The sequence below is a fragment of the Tachyglossus aculeatus genome, chromosome 4, assembly GCF_015852505.1.
Source record: "Tachyglossus aculeatus isolate mTacAcu1 chromosome 4, mTacAcu1.pri, whole genome shotgun sequence".
Lineage (NCBI taxonomy): Eukaryota > Metazoa > Chordata > Mammalia > Monotremata > Tachyglossidae > Tachyglossus > Tachyglossus aculeatus.
In genome coordinates this window covers 26,673,133-26,687,883 of record NC_052069.1, presented here as the reverse complement: position 1 = coordinate 26,687,883, position 14,751 = coordinate 26,673,133, and the positions used below count along the sequence as shown (strand labels likewise).

At 44.6% G+C, this 14,751-nt stretch overlaps 1 protein-coding gene across 1 annotated transcript in view; it reads right to left on the bottom strand.

Annotated features, from left to right (window-relative positions):
• The window catches only part of LOC119926741 (serine/threonine-protein kinase TNNI3K), a 413,409-nt gene that overhangs the window by 75,655 nt on the left and 323,003 nt on the right, over nucleotides 1–14,751 (bottom strand). The window lies entirely within an intron of this gene.

The window sequence follows — 14,751 nt, the reverse complement described above, 5'->3', positions numbered from 1 at the left end:
ATTCCTCAAAAAAGCAAAAACTGTCACAGCCTTGTGATATTCCATGCATTGTGTTCCCACGCTAAGGTTTCTTTATGTTAGTTTACTTATCCTCAATGTGTGCATCCTTATGGGAAGAGCATAGGCCTGACAGTCAGGAGACCTGAGTTCAAGTCCGAGATCTGCCTCTCTGTTCTGAAATTTCCTGACCTAAAATCTGGGGCTGAGATAGACTGTGATCTCTGAGTGGACAGAAATCATGTCCTGACTGTAAACTCCTTGTGGGCCAGGATTGCATCCTCTGTTGTACAGTATCCTCTCAAACTCTCTGTGCAGTGTCCTGCACACAGTAAGCCCTCAATAAATGCCACTTATTGGTTGATTGACTGATAAGCTTGTATCAAAGTTTAGCACCTAGAAAGAGCTTAACACATACTCTGTCAAAGGATTCTCCTGGGCACAATTCTTGGGGACATGTACTAAGGCTCATTCACAGAGCCCTAGACTGAATCTAGAAGATCTAGAAGATCCCCTTCTAGACTGTGAGCCCACTGTGGGCAGCGATTGTCTCTATTTGTTGCTGCGTTGTACTTTCCGAGAGCTAAGTACATTGCTCTGCACACAGTAAGCTCTCAATAAATGCGATTGAATGAATGAATGAATTCACGTCCAGTTTGAGAAGATTGTCAGGGAAGAAAAGTCCCTCCCTACCCCCCGCTTAATGTTTGAACAAGGACTTCCTAACATGCAACAGGGAAGGGATATGGGGCAATTATGGAGTGCTCATTCAATGTCACATTTATTGAGTGCTTACTGTTTGCAGAGCACTGTAGTAAGTGCTTGGGAGAGTGCAATACGACAATAAACAGACACATTCCCTGCCCACAGTGAGTTTACAGTCTAGAGGGGCAGACAGGCTGTTTAGAGTTTAGTTTAGAGATATGTACAAAAGTGCTGTGGGGCTGGGAAGGGGGAAAAATAAAGGGAGCAAGAGTGGGAGAAGAGAAAAGGAGGGTTGCCTTCTCGCCTTCTCCTGAGAGGCCTCCGAAAGAGGAAGGAAATCAGCTCCAGGCAGGATGTAATAATAATTATAATTGGTAATTCTTAGGCACTTAATATGTGTCAAAGACTGTATTGAGCACTAGGGTAGATGTAAAATTATCTGGTTGGATATAGTCCCGTTCAGTCAGTGAGTCAGTCAGCCAGTCAATTGTACTTATTGAGTCCTTACTTTGTGCACAGCACTGTATTAAGCACTTGGAAAAGGACAATACAACAATAAACAGACACATTTCCTGCCCTCAGTGAGCTTTCAGTCTACAGGTAGAGGCAGACATTAATATGAGTAAATATTTCTCACACGAGTTCACGGTCTAAAGTACATGGGGGAACAGGTATTTAATCCCCATTTTACAGATGAGAAACCTGAGGCACAGAGAAGTTAAGTGACTTGCCCAAGGTCACAGAGCAGAGAAGTAGAGGAGCCGGGATTGTCCCCAGGCCTGTGCACTTTCCAGTAGGCCACATTGCTCCTCTAGGATAATGCCGCTTAGGCCAGAGCCCCACTTTCCCAGCTCCAACACCACTCCTCTCCTCTTCCCAATTGGCCCCAAATCACCAATCAATCCATCATATTTCTGTGTGCAGGGCCCCATACTGTTGGGGAGAGTACAATATAATAGAATCGGTAGACACGTTCACTTCCCATAACAAACTTTTGGTCTAGAGAAGCAGTGGGCAACGTGGAGAGGGGCAGGGCGGGGAGTGGATTAGCTGCTGGGCCCAGCCCTCTTCCCGAATAACACCTGGCCCTACCAGAATCCGAGCAGGGGCAGGCTGTGTGACAGACAGAAGCAGAGGAATTAATCAATCAATCAATCGTATTTATTGAGCGCTTACTATGTGCAGAGCACTGTACTAAGCGCTTGGGAAGTACAAGTTGGCAACATATAGAGACAATCCCTACCCAACAGTGGGCTCACAGTCTAAAAGGGGGAGACAGAGAACAAAACCAAACACACTAACAAAATAAAATAAATAGACTAGATATGTACAAGTAAAATAAATAGAGTAATAAATATGTACAAACATATATACAGGTGCTGTGGGGAAGAGAAGGAGGTAAGATGGGATGGAGAGGGGCACGAGGGGGAGAGGAAGGAAGGGGCTCAATCTGGGAAGGCCTCCTGGAGGAGGTGAGCTCTCAGTAGGGCCTTGAAGGGAGGAAGAGAGCTAGCTTGGCGGATGGGCAGAGGGAGGGCATTCCAGGCCAGGAGAATGACGTGTGCCGGGGGTTGATGGCGGGACAGGCGAGAACGAGGTACGGTGAGGAGATTAGCGGCAGAGGAGTGGAGGGTGTGGGGTGGGCTGGAGAAGGAGAGAAGGGAGGTGAGGTAGGAGGGGGCAAGGTGATGGACAGCCTTGAAGCCCAGGATGAGGAGTTTCTGCCTGATGCGCAGATTAAAGACAAAAGTCTCCTGGCCTTGTCCTTGTCCTGGCCTTCTTAGGCAGCTTCTGTGAGTTTATAAACCCACCAGGTTAGGGAATGATGCAGCTAGGCCTGATGAGGCTGCCCACAGGGGCAGACTCCCCCTCGGGAGGATCAGGGTAGCTTTAGGCCCACTGAGGCCTCACATAGCAGCAGGAGCAGACTTCCCCTAGGCTGGTGGACGATGTCCATAGGCCTGCTGAAGCCACATACAGCGGCAGACTCCCCCTCACCCTAGGTCCCCCTCACCGTACCTCGTTCTCGCCTGTCCCGCCATTGACCCCCGGCCCACGTCATCCCCTGGGCCTGGAATGCCCTCCCTCTGCCCATCCGCGAAGCTAGCTCTCTTCCTCCCTTCAAGGCCCTGCTGAGAGCTCACCTCCTCCAGGAGGCCTTCCCAGACTGAGCCCCTTCCTTCCTCTCCCCCTCGTCCCCCTCTCCGTCCCCCCCATCTTACCTCCTTCCCTTCCCCACAGCACCTGTATATATGTTTGTACATATTTATTACTCTATTTATTTATTTATTTATTTTACTTGTTCATATCTATTCTATTTATTTTATTTTGTTAGTATGTTTGGTTTTGTTCTCTGTCTCCCCCTTTTAGACTGTGAGCCCACTGTTGGGTAGGGACTGTCTCTTTATGTTGCCAATTTGTACTTCCCAAGCGCTTAGTACAGTGCTCTGCACATAGTAAGCGCTCAATAAATACGATTGATGATGATGATGATGATGTCTAGTGCTCCTGTCCTCTAGAAGCTAAATTAAGTTTAAAAATGACTTCGGGGACCTGGGTTCTTTAACACATCCTGCAGATTTAGGCCAAGAGCCCACGCGGGATATTACAAGAATGGCAGCCAACCAACAAAGCATTTTAGGGGAGTTTACTAATGATCCACATTGATCAATCAATCCATGGTGTATATTGAGCACTTACTGTGTGCAGAGCACTGTCCTAAGTACTTGGAAGAGTACAATCCAATGGATCTGGTAGACATGCTCCCTATATACAAGGAAATTACACTGTATAAGGGGAAACAGACATTAATATAAATAAATTATGGATAGGTATATAAGTGCTGTGGGGTTGAAAAGCAGTGTGGCCTGGGCATCAAAATGACCTGGGTTCCAAACCTGACTCCACCACTTATCTGCTGTGTGACCTTGGACAATTCACTTAACTTCTCTATTCCTCTTTTATCTCGTCTTGTAAAATGGGGATTAACACTGTGAGCCCCATGTGGAATTTTGTGTCCAACCTCATTAGCCTGATTCTCTAGTCTGTAAGCTCATTGTGAGAAGGGAGCATGTCTGTTATATTGTACTCTTGCAAGCACTCAGTACAGTGCTCTGCACACAGTAAGCCCTCAGTAAATAACACTGATTGATGGATATCAAGTGCTTAAAAGGTTAAAATCCAAGTCCATGGGCGAAGCAGAAGGGTACTTGTTTCTGGCATACTCATATGGAGGTAATCACGAAGGTGTCAGGGCCTGCAGTTTTATTTTGACAAAATACAGTAATGTGCATTTCACATTTGCCGTAAACTATTTGGCATGTACCCTCTGTCATTTACTCCTGAGAATTTTGTATAAAAGTTCTAGGCAAGCTGAGGGTTCCAGGCTCCAATGTCATTAATCTGGCAACGTACAAGGGCATTAAAACTCACATTCAAAAGTAGAAATCACCCAAACGCCTCATAAGCTGATTGTAATTCCCCCCTGGATAATAAATATCCCTGGGGTGAAGTGTGTCCTCTCTATTTTCTTTCAGGTGGCTGGCTCGTGCGCTTCACAATCGCAGATGGGTTAGTAGCTTCCTTCCCCTCGTGTTTGCTCTGCTCCGAAGACGGAATTGTCTGTCAAAGGCTAACATCTAGGCTAGGTTAACAAAACAAACCACTCTGAAGGAACACACATTTTTCGAGCTTGGTGCGCTCACAGTCAGGCCTTTAATTGTATTGACTCCTCTCTGGGCTCTGCCCGCAAAAGTTAAACTTCCAGGAGTAAACCCTTCTCACAGTGACTAAAGACTGATAACGTTATTTTATTTTCCTGTGCCTGGCGGCCACACCAAAACTATTTTAAGGTCTTCAGAGGTAATTGGGAACCTTTGTTACCGAGAATGAATAGCGTCATTTCATGCTGCAAAACACTTATAAAAAAGAAAAGGAAATAGATCATTTTAATATGCTTTTTTGTCCAAATGTTGCACAGAGCCCAGTCCTGCCACTGGCTGAAAGAACAATCGATGTTCACAAACCTGCAGTGCCATTCTAAAGCATTAGTAAGATTAAGTGATGTACCAGTGATTCAGATTAGTATCAAAGTGCATCTAATTTTGAAAGAGTGGTCTTTTTTTATTGGGGGTAAATGAGCTGTGGAAATGCTAACAAGATACAGTGGCTGTATTCATTACATATTGCTTGCTTAAGTCAACAATTTAATAAGACACCTTATTAACAAATCTAAACAGAATGCCATATACATACTGATGTCTGGTAAGAGATAAACACATCTAGAAGAGATGCTGTTGAAGTGCTTCAGAAATCATGCTGGCTGGAGGAAGATACAAGGAGAATAGGACAGAGAGTCTGATCTTAGGCTCGTTATTGCATAGACTTTCTCCTTCTGTGCAAGAAGACCATTAAAAATTCAAAAGCCCACCCTGGAAAATGGACCCCTACCCCCTTCCATTCTGAGAGGAGGAGACGGTTACTCCCTGTTAAAGGAAGAAATCCTGTTGATAGGCATTTTGGAACCTACCAGGGCCGACCCCCTCATTTGCAGAATGTCAAATTTGTAACATTGGATTTTGCAGAAATACAGGACTGAATGGCTGCCTTGTTAGTACTAGGTCTCCCTAGGCCCGCGCAAGTCGTAACTGACAGACGCGAGACGCTTGGCTACTTAGTGTTAACAAATCCCCGAAGAGAGAAAGGGGCTCAGTGAAAACAAAGTTAAAACAAACCAAAAGAAAAACCTTTCCCAAGTATCAAAAGCAATGATAAGACAGATGAACTATTGAACTGAAATCATCAACGATCTACCCTCCATCACCAGTAAACATAAAAAAAAAATCTTTCTTCAAACCTACTCTGCTAAGTAATTAGATTTTTTCTGCTGCAGAAACAGGAGCAAGCCATGCAATAGAAAAAAAAAGACAAAATGCAAGAAACGAGAAAGCCCTGCTTTCTTGGCTTGCTGTCAGGTTTTCTTAAGGAAATTGTCTGCTGTAGTACCATCTACAGACCTCTCAAGAACAGCAGTTTTCCCCTTCTTTCTGATGCCATCATTTGCAGCCCAAATACTGTTTGTTAAAGAACAGTAAGTCTTGATTTAAATTCATTCATTCATTCATTCAATCGCATTTATTGAGCACTTACTGTGTGCAGAGCACTGTACTAAGCGCTTGGGAAGTACAAGTTGGCGACATATAGAGACGGTCCCTACCCAACAACTGGCTCATAGTCTAGAAGGGGGAGACAGAGAACCAAACAAAAGATATTAACAAAATAAAATAAATAGAATAGTGAATATGTACAAGTAAAATAAAATAGAGTAATAAATCTGTACAAACATATAGACAGGTGCTGTGGCGAGGGGAAGGAGGTAGGGCAGGGGGGATGGGGATAATACAAATAATACATGTAGAGAAGCAGCGTGGCTCAGTGGAAACATCTTTTCCCCTGTTAGGCTGGTTTCTAATGGTGGCAATTTGATCACTCTAAAGTGATTAATGTAACCGGATTTTGTCATTGGAAGCCCCAAGTACCACCAGTCATCAGAGGGTGGACTTTATTAGAGGGAACATGCAGGAGATGGGAACTCTGAATGCTGCAGCAATAATGAGAACGCCACTGCCAAATCCTCCATTCATCGATGGGAGAATAGAACCCACCGGGTTTCCTCCTTTTAGCCCCAAGCCAAAAAATCTATATCGGAAGGGAAAAATACGAAGGAATAAATAAATGCTTCCAACAGTAAATTGGCTGGGAAGCTGTGGCAAGGGCTCTCCGCTCAGGGGAATATCTGCATTGGAATAACCCCGACGGAAGCTCAGGAGAGAAAAAAATTACACTGGCAGAAACGAGCCATGTGGAGAATCTGCAGGGAGTCTGCCCATTCTAGGCTAGGGCATTTGTGTCATCATCATCATCATCAATCGTATTTATTGAGTGCTTACTATGTGCAGAGCACTGTACTAAGCGCTTGGGAAGTACAAATTGGCAACATATAGAGACAGTCCCTACCCAGCAGTGGGCTCACAGTCTAAAAGGGGGAGACAGAGAACAAAACCAAACATACTAACAAAATAAAATAAATAGAATAGATATGTACAAATAAAATAAATAAATAAATAGAGTAATAAATATGCACAAACATATATACATATATACAGGTGTCCTTTGGGCCTCACTCCCATAAGCCCTAAAGAGTCACCTACTACAGTAGGGTGGTGTCTATCATGATCCCTGCATCCACTGGGACATATATAGGAACAGATGAGCCTATGTTCTTTGAATAAGCATTGTCACAGCCATGTGGAATCTAATAAAAATTGGATTAATAGCCAAATGCACATGGATTCATTCATTCATTCATTCAATCGTATTAATTGAGCGCTTACTGTGTGCAGAGCACTGTACTAAGCGCTTGGGAAGTACAAGTTGGCATCATATAGAGACGGTCCCTACCCAACAGTGGGCTCACAGCCTAGACATCCACACATGCATGCACACATATCTAGACACATACACATGCCCATATGTTTATTTACATAATACACATAACACACATAGAGAAGCAGCATGGCTCAGCGGAAACAGTACGGGCTTTGGAGTCAGAGGTCGTGGGTTCAAAACCTGGCTCTGCCTATTGTCAGCTGTCACTTAACCTCTCTGTGTCTCAGTTACCTCATTTGTAAAATGGGGATTAATCAATCAATCAATCAATTGAATTTATTGAGCGCTTACTGTGTGCAGAGCACTGTACTAAGCACTTGGGAAGTACAAGTTGGCAACATATAGAGACAGTCCCTACCCAACAGTGGGCTGTGAGCCCCCCATGAGACAACCTGATCACCTTGTAACCTCCCAAGCGCTTAGAACAGTGCTTTGCACATAGTAAGCACTTAATAAATGCCATCATCATTATTATCATTATCTGGACCTATTCCAGGTGCTCTAGTGAGGGAAGAGTTTGCTTCACACACAACCCACTGAAAACCATTTAGTGTCTACCAATGGTACTTATTGAGCATTTACTGTGTGTGGAGCAATGTACTATAAGCTCGGGAGAGTACAATACAACAGTGTTGGTAGACACGTTCCTTGCCCAGGATGAGGTTACAGTCTAGAACAAGTAAATGATTTCCTGCAATCGCACCCAAAGAGTTCTTCTCCAGACAAAGTTACCTAGTGGGGAGAGAAGAACAGTGTGAAGTGTGTATGTGTAACCCATCTGCAATCTGTGCTTTCTTGTTTTGCAGCAGCTCCAGAGACCACCAGAGTTTTCTTACTCACCAACAAATAATAATGATGATGATAACAATTGTGGTGTTTGTTAAGCACTTGCTATGTGCCAGGCACTGTACCTAAGCACTAGGGTAGATGCAAATTAATCTGGTTGGATACAGTCCCTGTCCCACATAGGGCTCACAGTCTTAATCCCCATTTTACAGATGAGGTAACTGAGGCACGGGGAAGTGAAAGTGACTTGCTCAAGATTAAACAGTAGGCAAGTGGCGGAGCTGGGGTTAGTCTGGGAGTTCCCAGACTGAACCCTCTCCTTCCTCTCCCCCTCCTCCCCCTCCCCATCCCCCTGCCTTACCTCCTTCACCTCCCCACAGCACTTGTATATATGTATATATGTTTGTACATATTTATTACTCTATTTATTTATTTTACTTGTACATATTTATTCTATTTATTTTATTTTGTTAATATGTTTTGTTTTGTTGTCTGTCTCCCCCTTCTAGACTGTGAGCCCGCTGTTGGGTAGGGACCGTCTCTATACGTTGCCAACTTGTACTTCCCAAGCGCTTAGTACAGTGCTCTGCACACAGTAAGCGCTCAATAAATATGATTGATGATGATGATGATGTTGCCAACTTGTACTTCCCAAGCGCTTAGTACAGTGCTCTGCACACAGTAAGCGCTCAATAAATACGATTGAATGAATGAAAAGGTCCTTCTAACTGCCAGACCTGTGCTCTATCTACTAGGCCATGCTGCTTCTCCATCCTAACGGTAAAGAGTTCCAACGTTCCCTTTGAACTCGACGTGGCCGGGTTCACCCTGAGGGTGAACGGCAACGAGGACACCAAGGTAGGAACTTTCTCTGGGCTCCCCGAGCTGAGAACCTTGCAGCTGGGGCACAACCGCCTAACGAGATCTCCTGTCACTGACAACACATTCGAGGAGCCGGACAACTTGTGGGAGCCTGCACTTAACGGGAACTGGTCCTGGGAGAACTGGTTCTGGAATGTCCGGAGCCTGGTCTGTCTCCAGCTGGACGGGAACTGGATCACCTCGCTGCTGGCAAATCTCCATGGGCTCTGGCGCCGGGACCTGTCCCACAACCTGACAGGCTACATCGGGAGGAACACCCGCGGGGGAAACAGCCCGGCCCATGGCCTGGACGTGCTCGCTCCTCTCCATCTGCTCATCCTCCTGGGCCTGGAGGGGAAAGCGGGGAGCCATACGTGCGATCTCCACCCACCAGCCCCCACTCTGTGAGGACATATTTGAGCTCCTCCACCCGGCCATTCAGGAATGCCCACGATCTCAGCCGCCGGGCCACCCGGGACCTGGCTGTCGGAAGCCAACTGTGATCCCTGGCCCTGGAATTGGACTGTGATTTTCCAAGACCAGCAGAACCACGGCTCTGGGAAGGATGCAGCCTGGGTGGCCGTTGCTTGCTTCGCAGGTAGTTTCCTCACAAGTGATGGCCGAGGGTCTCGTCCCTGTCTCCCTCTCCCCTTGAGGTCCCCCATTCCTCAACTGCCTGAAATGCACCAGAGCTCATGGAGTAGTAGTAGAAACATCATTAGTAATCATAATAGTAATAGTAGTGATAATACTAGAGAAGAAACGTGGGTTTCCACTGAAAGAGCCCGGGCTTGGGAGTCGTGGCTTCTAATCCTAGCTCCGCCACTTATCAGCTGTGTGACTTTGGGTAAGTCACTTAACTTCTCTGTGCCTCAGTTGCCTCATCTGGAAAGTGGGGATTAGGATTGTGAGCCCCACGTGAGACAACCTGATTACCTTGCATCTACCCCAGCACTTAGAACAGTGCTTGGCACATAGTAAGTGCTTAACAAATACCAACATTATTATTAGTAGTAGTAGTAATAGTTGTAGGTCTGTGAGCCCACTGTTGGGTAGGGACCGTCTCTATATGTTGCCAGCTTATACTTCCCAAGCGCTTAGTACAGTGCTCTGCACACAGTAAGCACTCAATAAATACGATTGATTAATAACAGTAGTCATAGTGATAGAGTTTATTAAACTTACTTTATGCAGAGCAGCTTACTAAGGACTTGGAGACAATATAGAGGTGAGAATTAGACACAGTCTCCGTCCCTTGGAGGGCGGTGACTGGGTGAGAGGGTCTAAAGGCTACAAGGCTATGAGAAGCAGTGTGGGTCAGTGGAAAGAGCATGGGCTTTGGAGTCAGAGGCCATGGGTTCAAATCCCAGCTCTGCCACTTGTCAGCTGTGTGACTTTGGGGAAGTCACTTAACTTCTCTGTGCCTCAGTTACCTCAGTAAAATGGGTATTAAAACTGTGAGCACCCCGTGGGACAACCTGATCACCTTGTAACCTCCCCAGCACTTAGAACAGTGCTTTGCACATAGTAAGCGCTTAATAAATGCCATCATTATTATTATTATTCTCCTTACCTCAGTTACCTCATCTGTAAAATGGGGATTAAGACTGTGAGCCCCCAGTGGGACAACCTGATCACCTTGTAACTTCCCCAGCACTTAGAACAGTGCTTTGCATGTAGTAAGCCCTTAATAAATGCCATCGTTAGGGTGGATACTCAGAGGGTCTTGGACTAGCTGGGGAGATGCCAGCTGTAGTCACTGGGCACTTATAGGAAAGCCTTTCTTTTAAGTCTCACATATCTATTTCTTTAACTCACAGTCAATACCGTAACTGTAACTATCATTACTAGTATAAATGCATTTATTTTTTACTATGTGTTGAACACTGTACCAAGCACTGGTGTAGATAAATCAATGGTATTTACAGAACACTTATGATGTGCAGTTCAAATACAATCTCTCCTGGACTCAGTCTAAAAAGTTGTGAAATCAGCTTTGTCCCCATTTAATAGATGAGGAAAATGAGGCACAGGGAGGTTCCGCGACTTGCCCAAGGCCACACAGTAAACCTGACCTGAATTGAGGCCGTGCTGCCTCTCTGCGAGATGATTTGGAATCATTAAGCCCTTAAAACCGATAATGGAATAAGCATCTTTTCCATCATAAATCTTGACAATTGGTTCACTAAGCATAAATTGCGATGACACTATTTAAGGCAACTCATTAGTTTACCCGAGATATCATTAATACTTCAAGAGGGGATAAATTAAGATAACACCAGTTCTGGACAGGGTAAATATGCTTTAGTTGAACCATTTGTCTTGTAGGAATCCAAACACTCTTTCAAATCTGTAATTGGTTCTGTCACTTGGGGTTGTCTCACAAATGCTAATTCACAATTCATGCTGGCACTCTGGAAACAATAACACAGAAAATATGATTTGGATATCATCCAAATCCTTGCCCGAATTATCCTTTAGGATAATAATAGCCTATAAGATAAGATTTGGATCTTATCATAACGAGACTGTAAGCTCGTTATGGGCAGGGAATGTGTCCCCTAATTCTCTTATCGTACTCTCCCAAACGCTTAATACAAAGCTCTGCACACAGTAAATGCTCAATAAATACAATTGATCAATAAAAATTCGATCGATTAATTGATAATATGATAGATGTTATCCTATCCTAGCCATAATCTATTTTAATGTCTGCCTCCCGCATAGACTGTAAACTTCTTGTGAGCAGGAATAATGTCTACCAACACCATTTGTATTGTCCTCTCCCAAGTATCTTTTTATTGTTACTACAGTGCTCTGCACACAAGAAGCACTCAATAAATACCACTAATTGACTGATTGAGTTGCAGAGTGCTGTTCATGGAAATCCAGACATCTGTCTGACCTTGATAAAATTCATTCTTATCACCGTCAATCCTGCCCACTCCTCTGCCCAACAAAAATACTTCTCCTTTCTAATTCACTCCCACACCAATTGCTCCGCCCTGCCTCTCCGGGCTGTTTCAGATGTTTAACTTTTTCCTCAAGCCTCCTGTCCCCCCAACCCCTTCATCTTTCCCCTAATGATCTGGCCGCATACTTCATTAACAAAATTGAAAACATCGGGAGTGATCTTCCTGAAAATCTCCCCTGCTGCTCTCCAAACCCCCCTCCCTCCTCCTTCGCCCTCTTTGTCTCCCAATATTCCCTGCGCTATCTCAAGAAGTAATAATAGTGATAATAATAATAATGGTATATATTAAGCATTTACTATGTGCCTGGCAGTGTACTAAATGCTGGAGTGGATACAAGCAAATGAGGTTGGAAATAGTTCCTGTGCCAAGTGGGGCTCTGTCCCAATCCCCATTTTACAGATGAGGTAACTGAGGCACAGAGAAGTGAAATCATCATCATCAATCGTATTTATTGAGCGCTTACTATGTACAGAGCACTGTATTAAGCGCTTGGGAAGTACAAATTGGCAACATATAGAGACAGTCCCTACCCAACAGTGGGCTCACAGTCTAAAAAGTGAAATGACTTGCCCAAAGTAACACAGCAGAAAAGTGGCAGAGGCAGAATTAGAACCCATAACCTTCTGACTCCAGGGCTCATGCTCTATCCACTACACCAAAAATCTACCCCTTCCACATTTGTTTCTGACTCCATCCCTGCTTACTTTACTAAAACACTTGGCTCCTCCCTTTTTCCTTCATTGACTGCCATCTTCAACCGTTTATTTACCAAGGGATGCTTCCCATTGTTTTCAGATATGTTAATGTAGCCCCTATCCAAAAAAAAAAAACCAAAACCTGCCCTTGACCTCCATGGCTCCCTCCAGTTCGTGCCTCATCTCCATCCTATCATTCTTCTCCAAATTATTTGAGAGAGTTTACACTTGCTGTCTCCACTTCCTCTCTAATTCTCTTCTTGATCTACTCTAATCTGGAATCCGCCCCCTTGGTTTCCTGGAAAGAGCCGTCTCTAAAGTCACCAATGACTTTTTTTTTTTCTCCAAATCTAACCCTCTTAGAACTCTTGGCTGCCTTCTGCACTGGACTACCCCTTCTGCTTGAAACTGTAAAACCTTGGCTTCACTGACACTGTCCTCTCTTAGTACAGTGCTCTGCACACAGTAAGCCCTAAATAAATACAATTGAATGAATGAATGAATGGTTCCCCTCTATCTCTCTGACTGCTCCTTCTCAGTTTTTTTTTACAGGCTCCTCTTCTGCCTCCCACCCTCTGACTGTTGGGGGGCGGGGAGTCCCTCAAGGCTCAGTTCTGGGTCCCCGTCTATTCTCCATTTACACCCACTCCTTCGGAGAACCTGTTTGCTCCCATGGCTTCAACTACTTTCTCTAACTGGTTTCCAAATCTACAACAACAGCACTGACCTCTCTCCTCTGGAATCTCACATTTCCCTTTGCGTTCAGGGCATCTCTAGATGGAGGTCTCACTCCCCACTCAAACTGACCATGTGTAAAACAGAACTCTTCATCTTCCCACCCAAACCCTATCTTTCCCATCACTGCAGACAACACCACTATCCTTCCTTCCTCACAAACCCATAATCTTGGTGTTGCCACAACTCATCTCTCTCATTCAATCTATCACCAAATACTGTCAGTTTTACCTTCACAGCCTCGCTAAAATCAACCCTTTCTTCTCCATGTAAACTGCTACTACACTGATCTAAGTACTTACTCTTTCCTGCCTTAACTACAGTATCTGCGTCCTCTCTAAACTTCTCGCTTCCTGTTTCTCCCCACTTCGGTCAGCGTGGCTCAGTGGAATGAGCATGGGCTTTGGAGTCAGAGGTCATGGGTTCAAATCCCAGCTCCGCCAATTGTCGGCTGTGTGACTTTGGGCAAGTCACTTCACTTCTCTGTGCCTCAGTTACCTCAACTGTAAAAATGGGGATTAAGACTGTGAGCCCCCGTGGGACAACCTGATCACTTTGTTACCTCTCCAGCACTTAGAACAGTGCTTTGCACATAGTAAGCGCTTAATAAATGCCATCATTATTATTGTTATTCGATCTACACTTCACTCTACTGCACATATCATTTTTCTAAGAAACGTTCAGTCCATGTCGCCCCACTCCTCAAGAACCTCCAGTGGTTGCCCATCCACCCCTGCATTAAACAGAAACTTCTTACCATCGGCTTTAAAGCACTCAATCAGCTCACCCCCTCTTATCCAGCCCGGTTGGCACTCTTTGCTCTTCTAGTGCCAAGCTTCCTGACTGTGCCCCAGTCTCGTCCATCTCACTGCCGACCTCTTTGCTACATCCTCCGTTTGTCCAGAAACTCCCCCGACACACATCCATACACACCAGGTCACCATTCTGCCTCAGTCACTTAACTTCTCTGTGCCTCAGTTACCTCATCTGTAAAATGGGGATTAAGACTGTGAGCCCCCCGTGGGATAACCTGATCACCCAGTAACCTCCCCAGCACTTAGAACAGTGCTTTGCACATAGTAAACACTTAACAAATACCATTATTATTATTATTATTATTATTACCTTCAAAAACCTTATTAAGCTTACATCTCCTCCAAGAGGGTTTTCCCGATTAAGCTGACTTTATTTCCAGCTTCCTCTCCCTCTTGCATCATCTCTGCACTTGGATCCATGGGAATTTGATATTTTCCCACCTTCAGCCCCACAATATTTATGTACATATATATATATATATACATTATAAATTTTAAAAAAACTACATTATTGTCTGTCTCCTCCTCTAGGGAGTAAGTTCATTGTGGGCAGGACACATATCTTACAACGCTGTTGCCGAATTGTACTTTCCAAGTGCTTAGTACAAGGTTCTGCACACAGTAAGCACTCAATAAATACAATTGAATGAAAGAATGAATGGACTCTGTTGTACTATATTCTCTCAAGTGCCTAGTACAGTCCTCAGCACACAGCAAGAGTTCAATAAATACCAT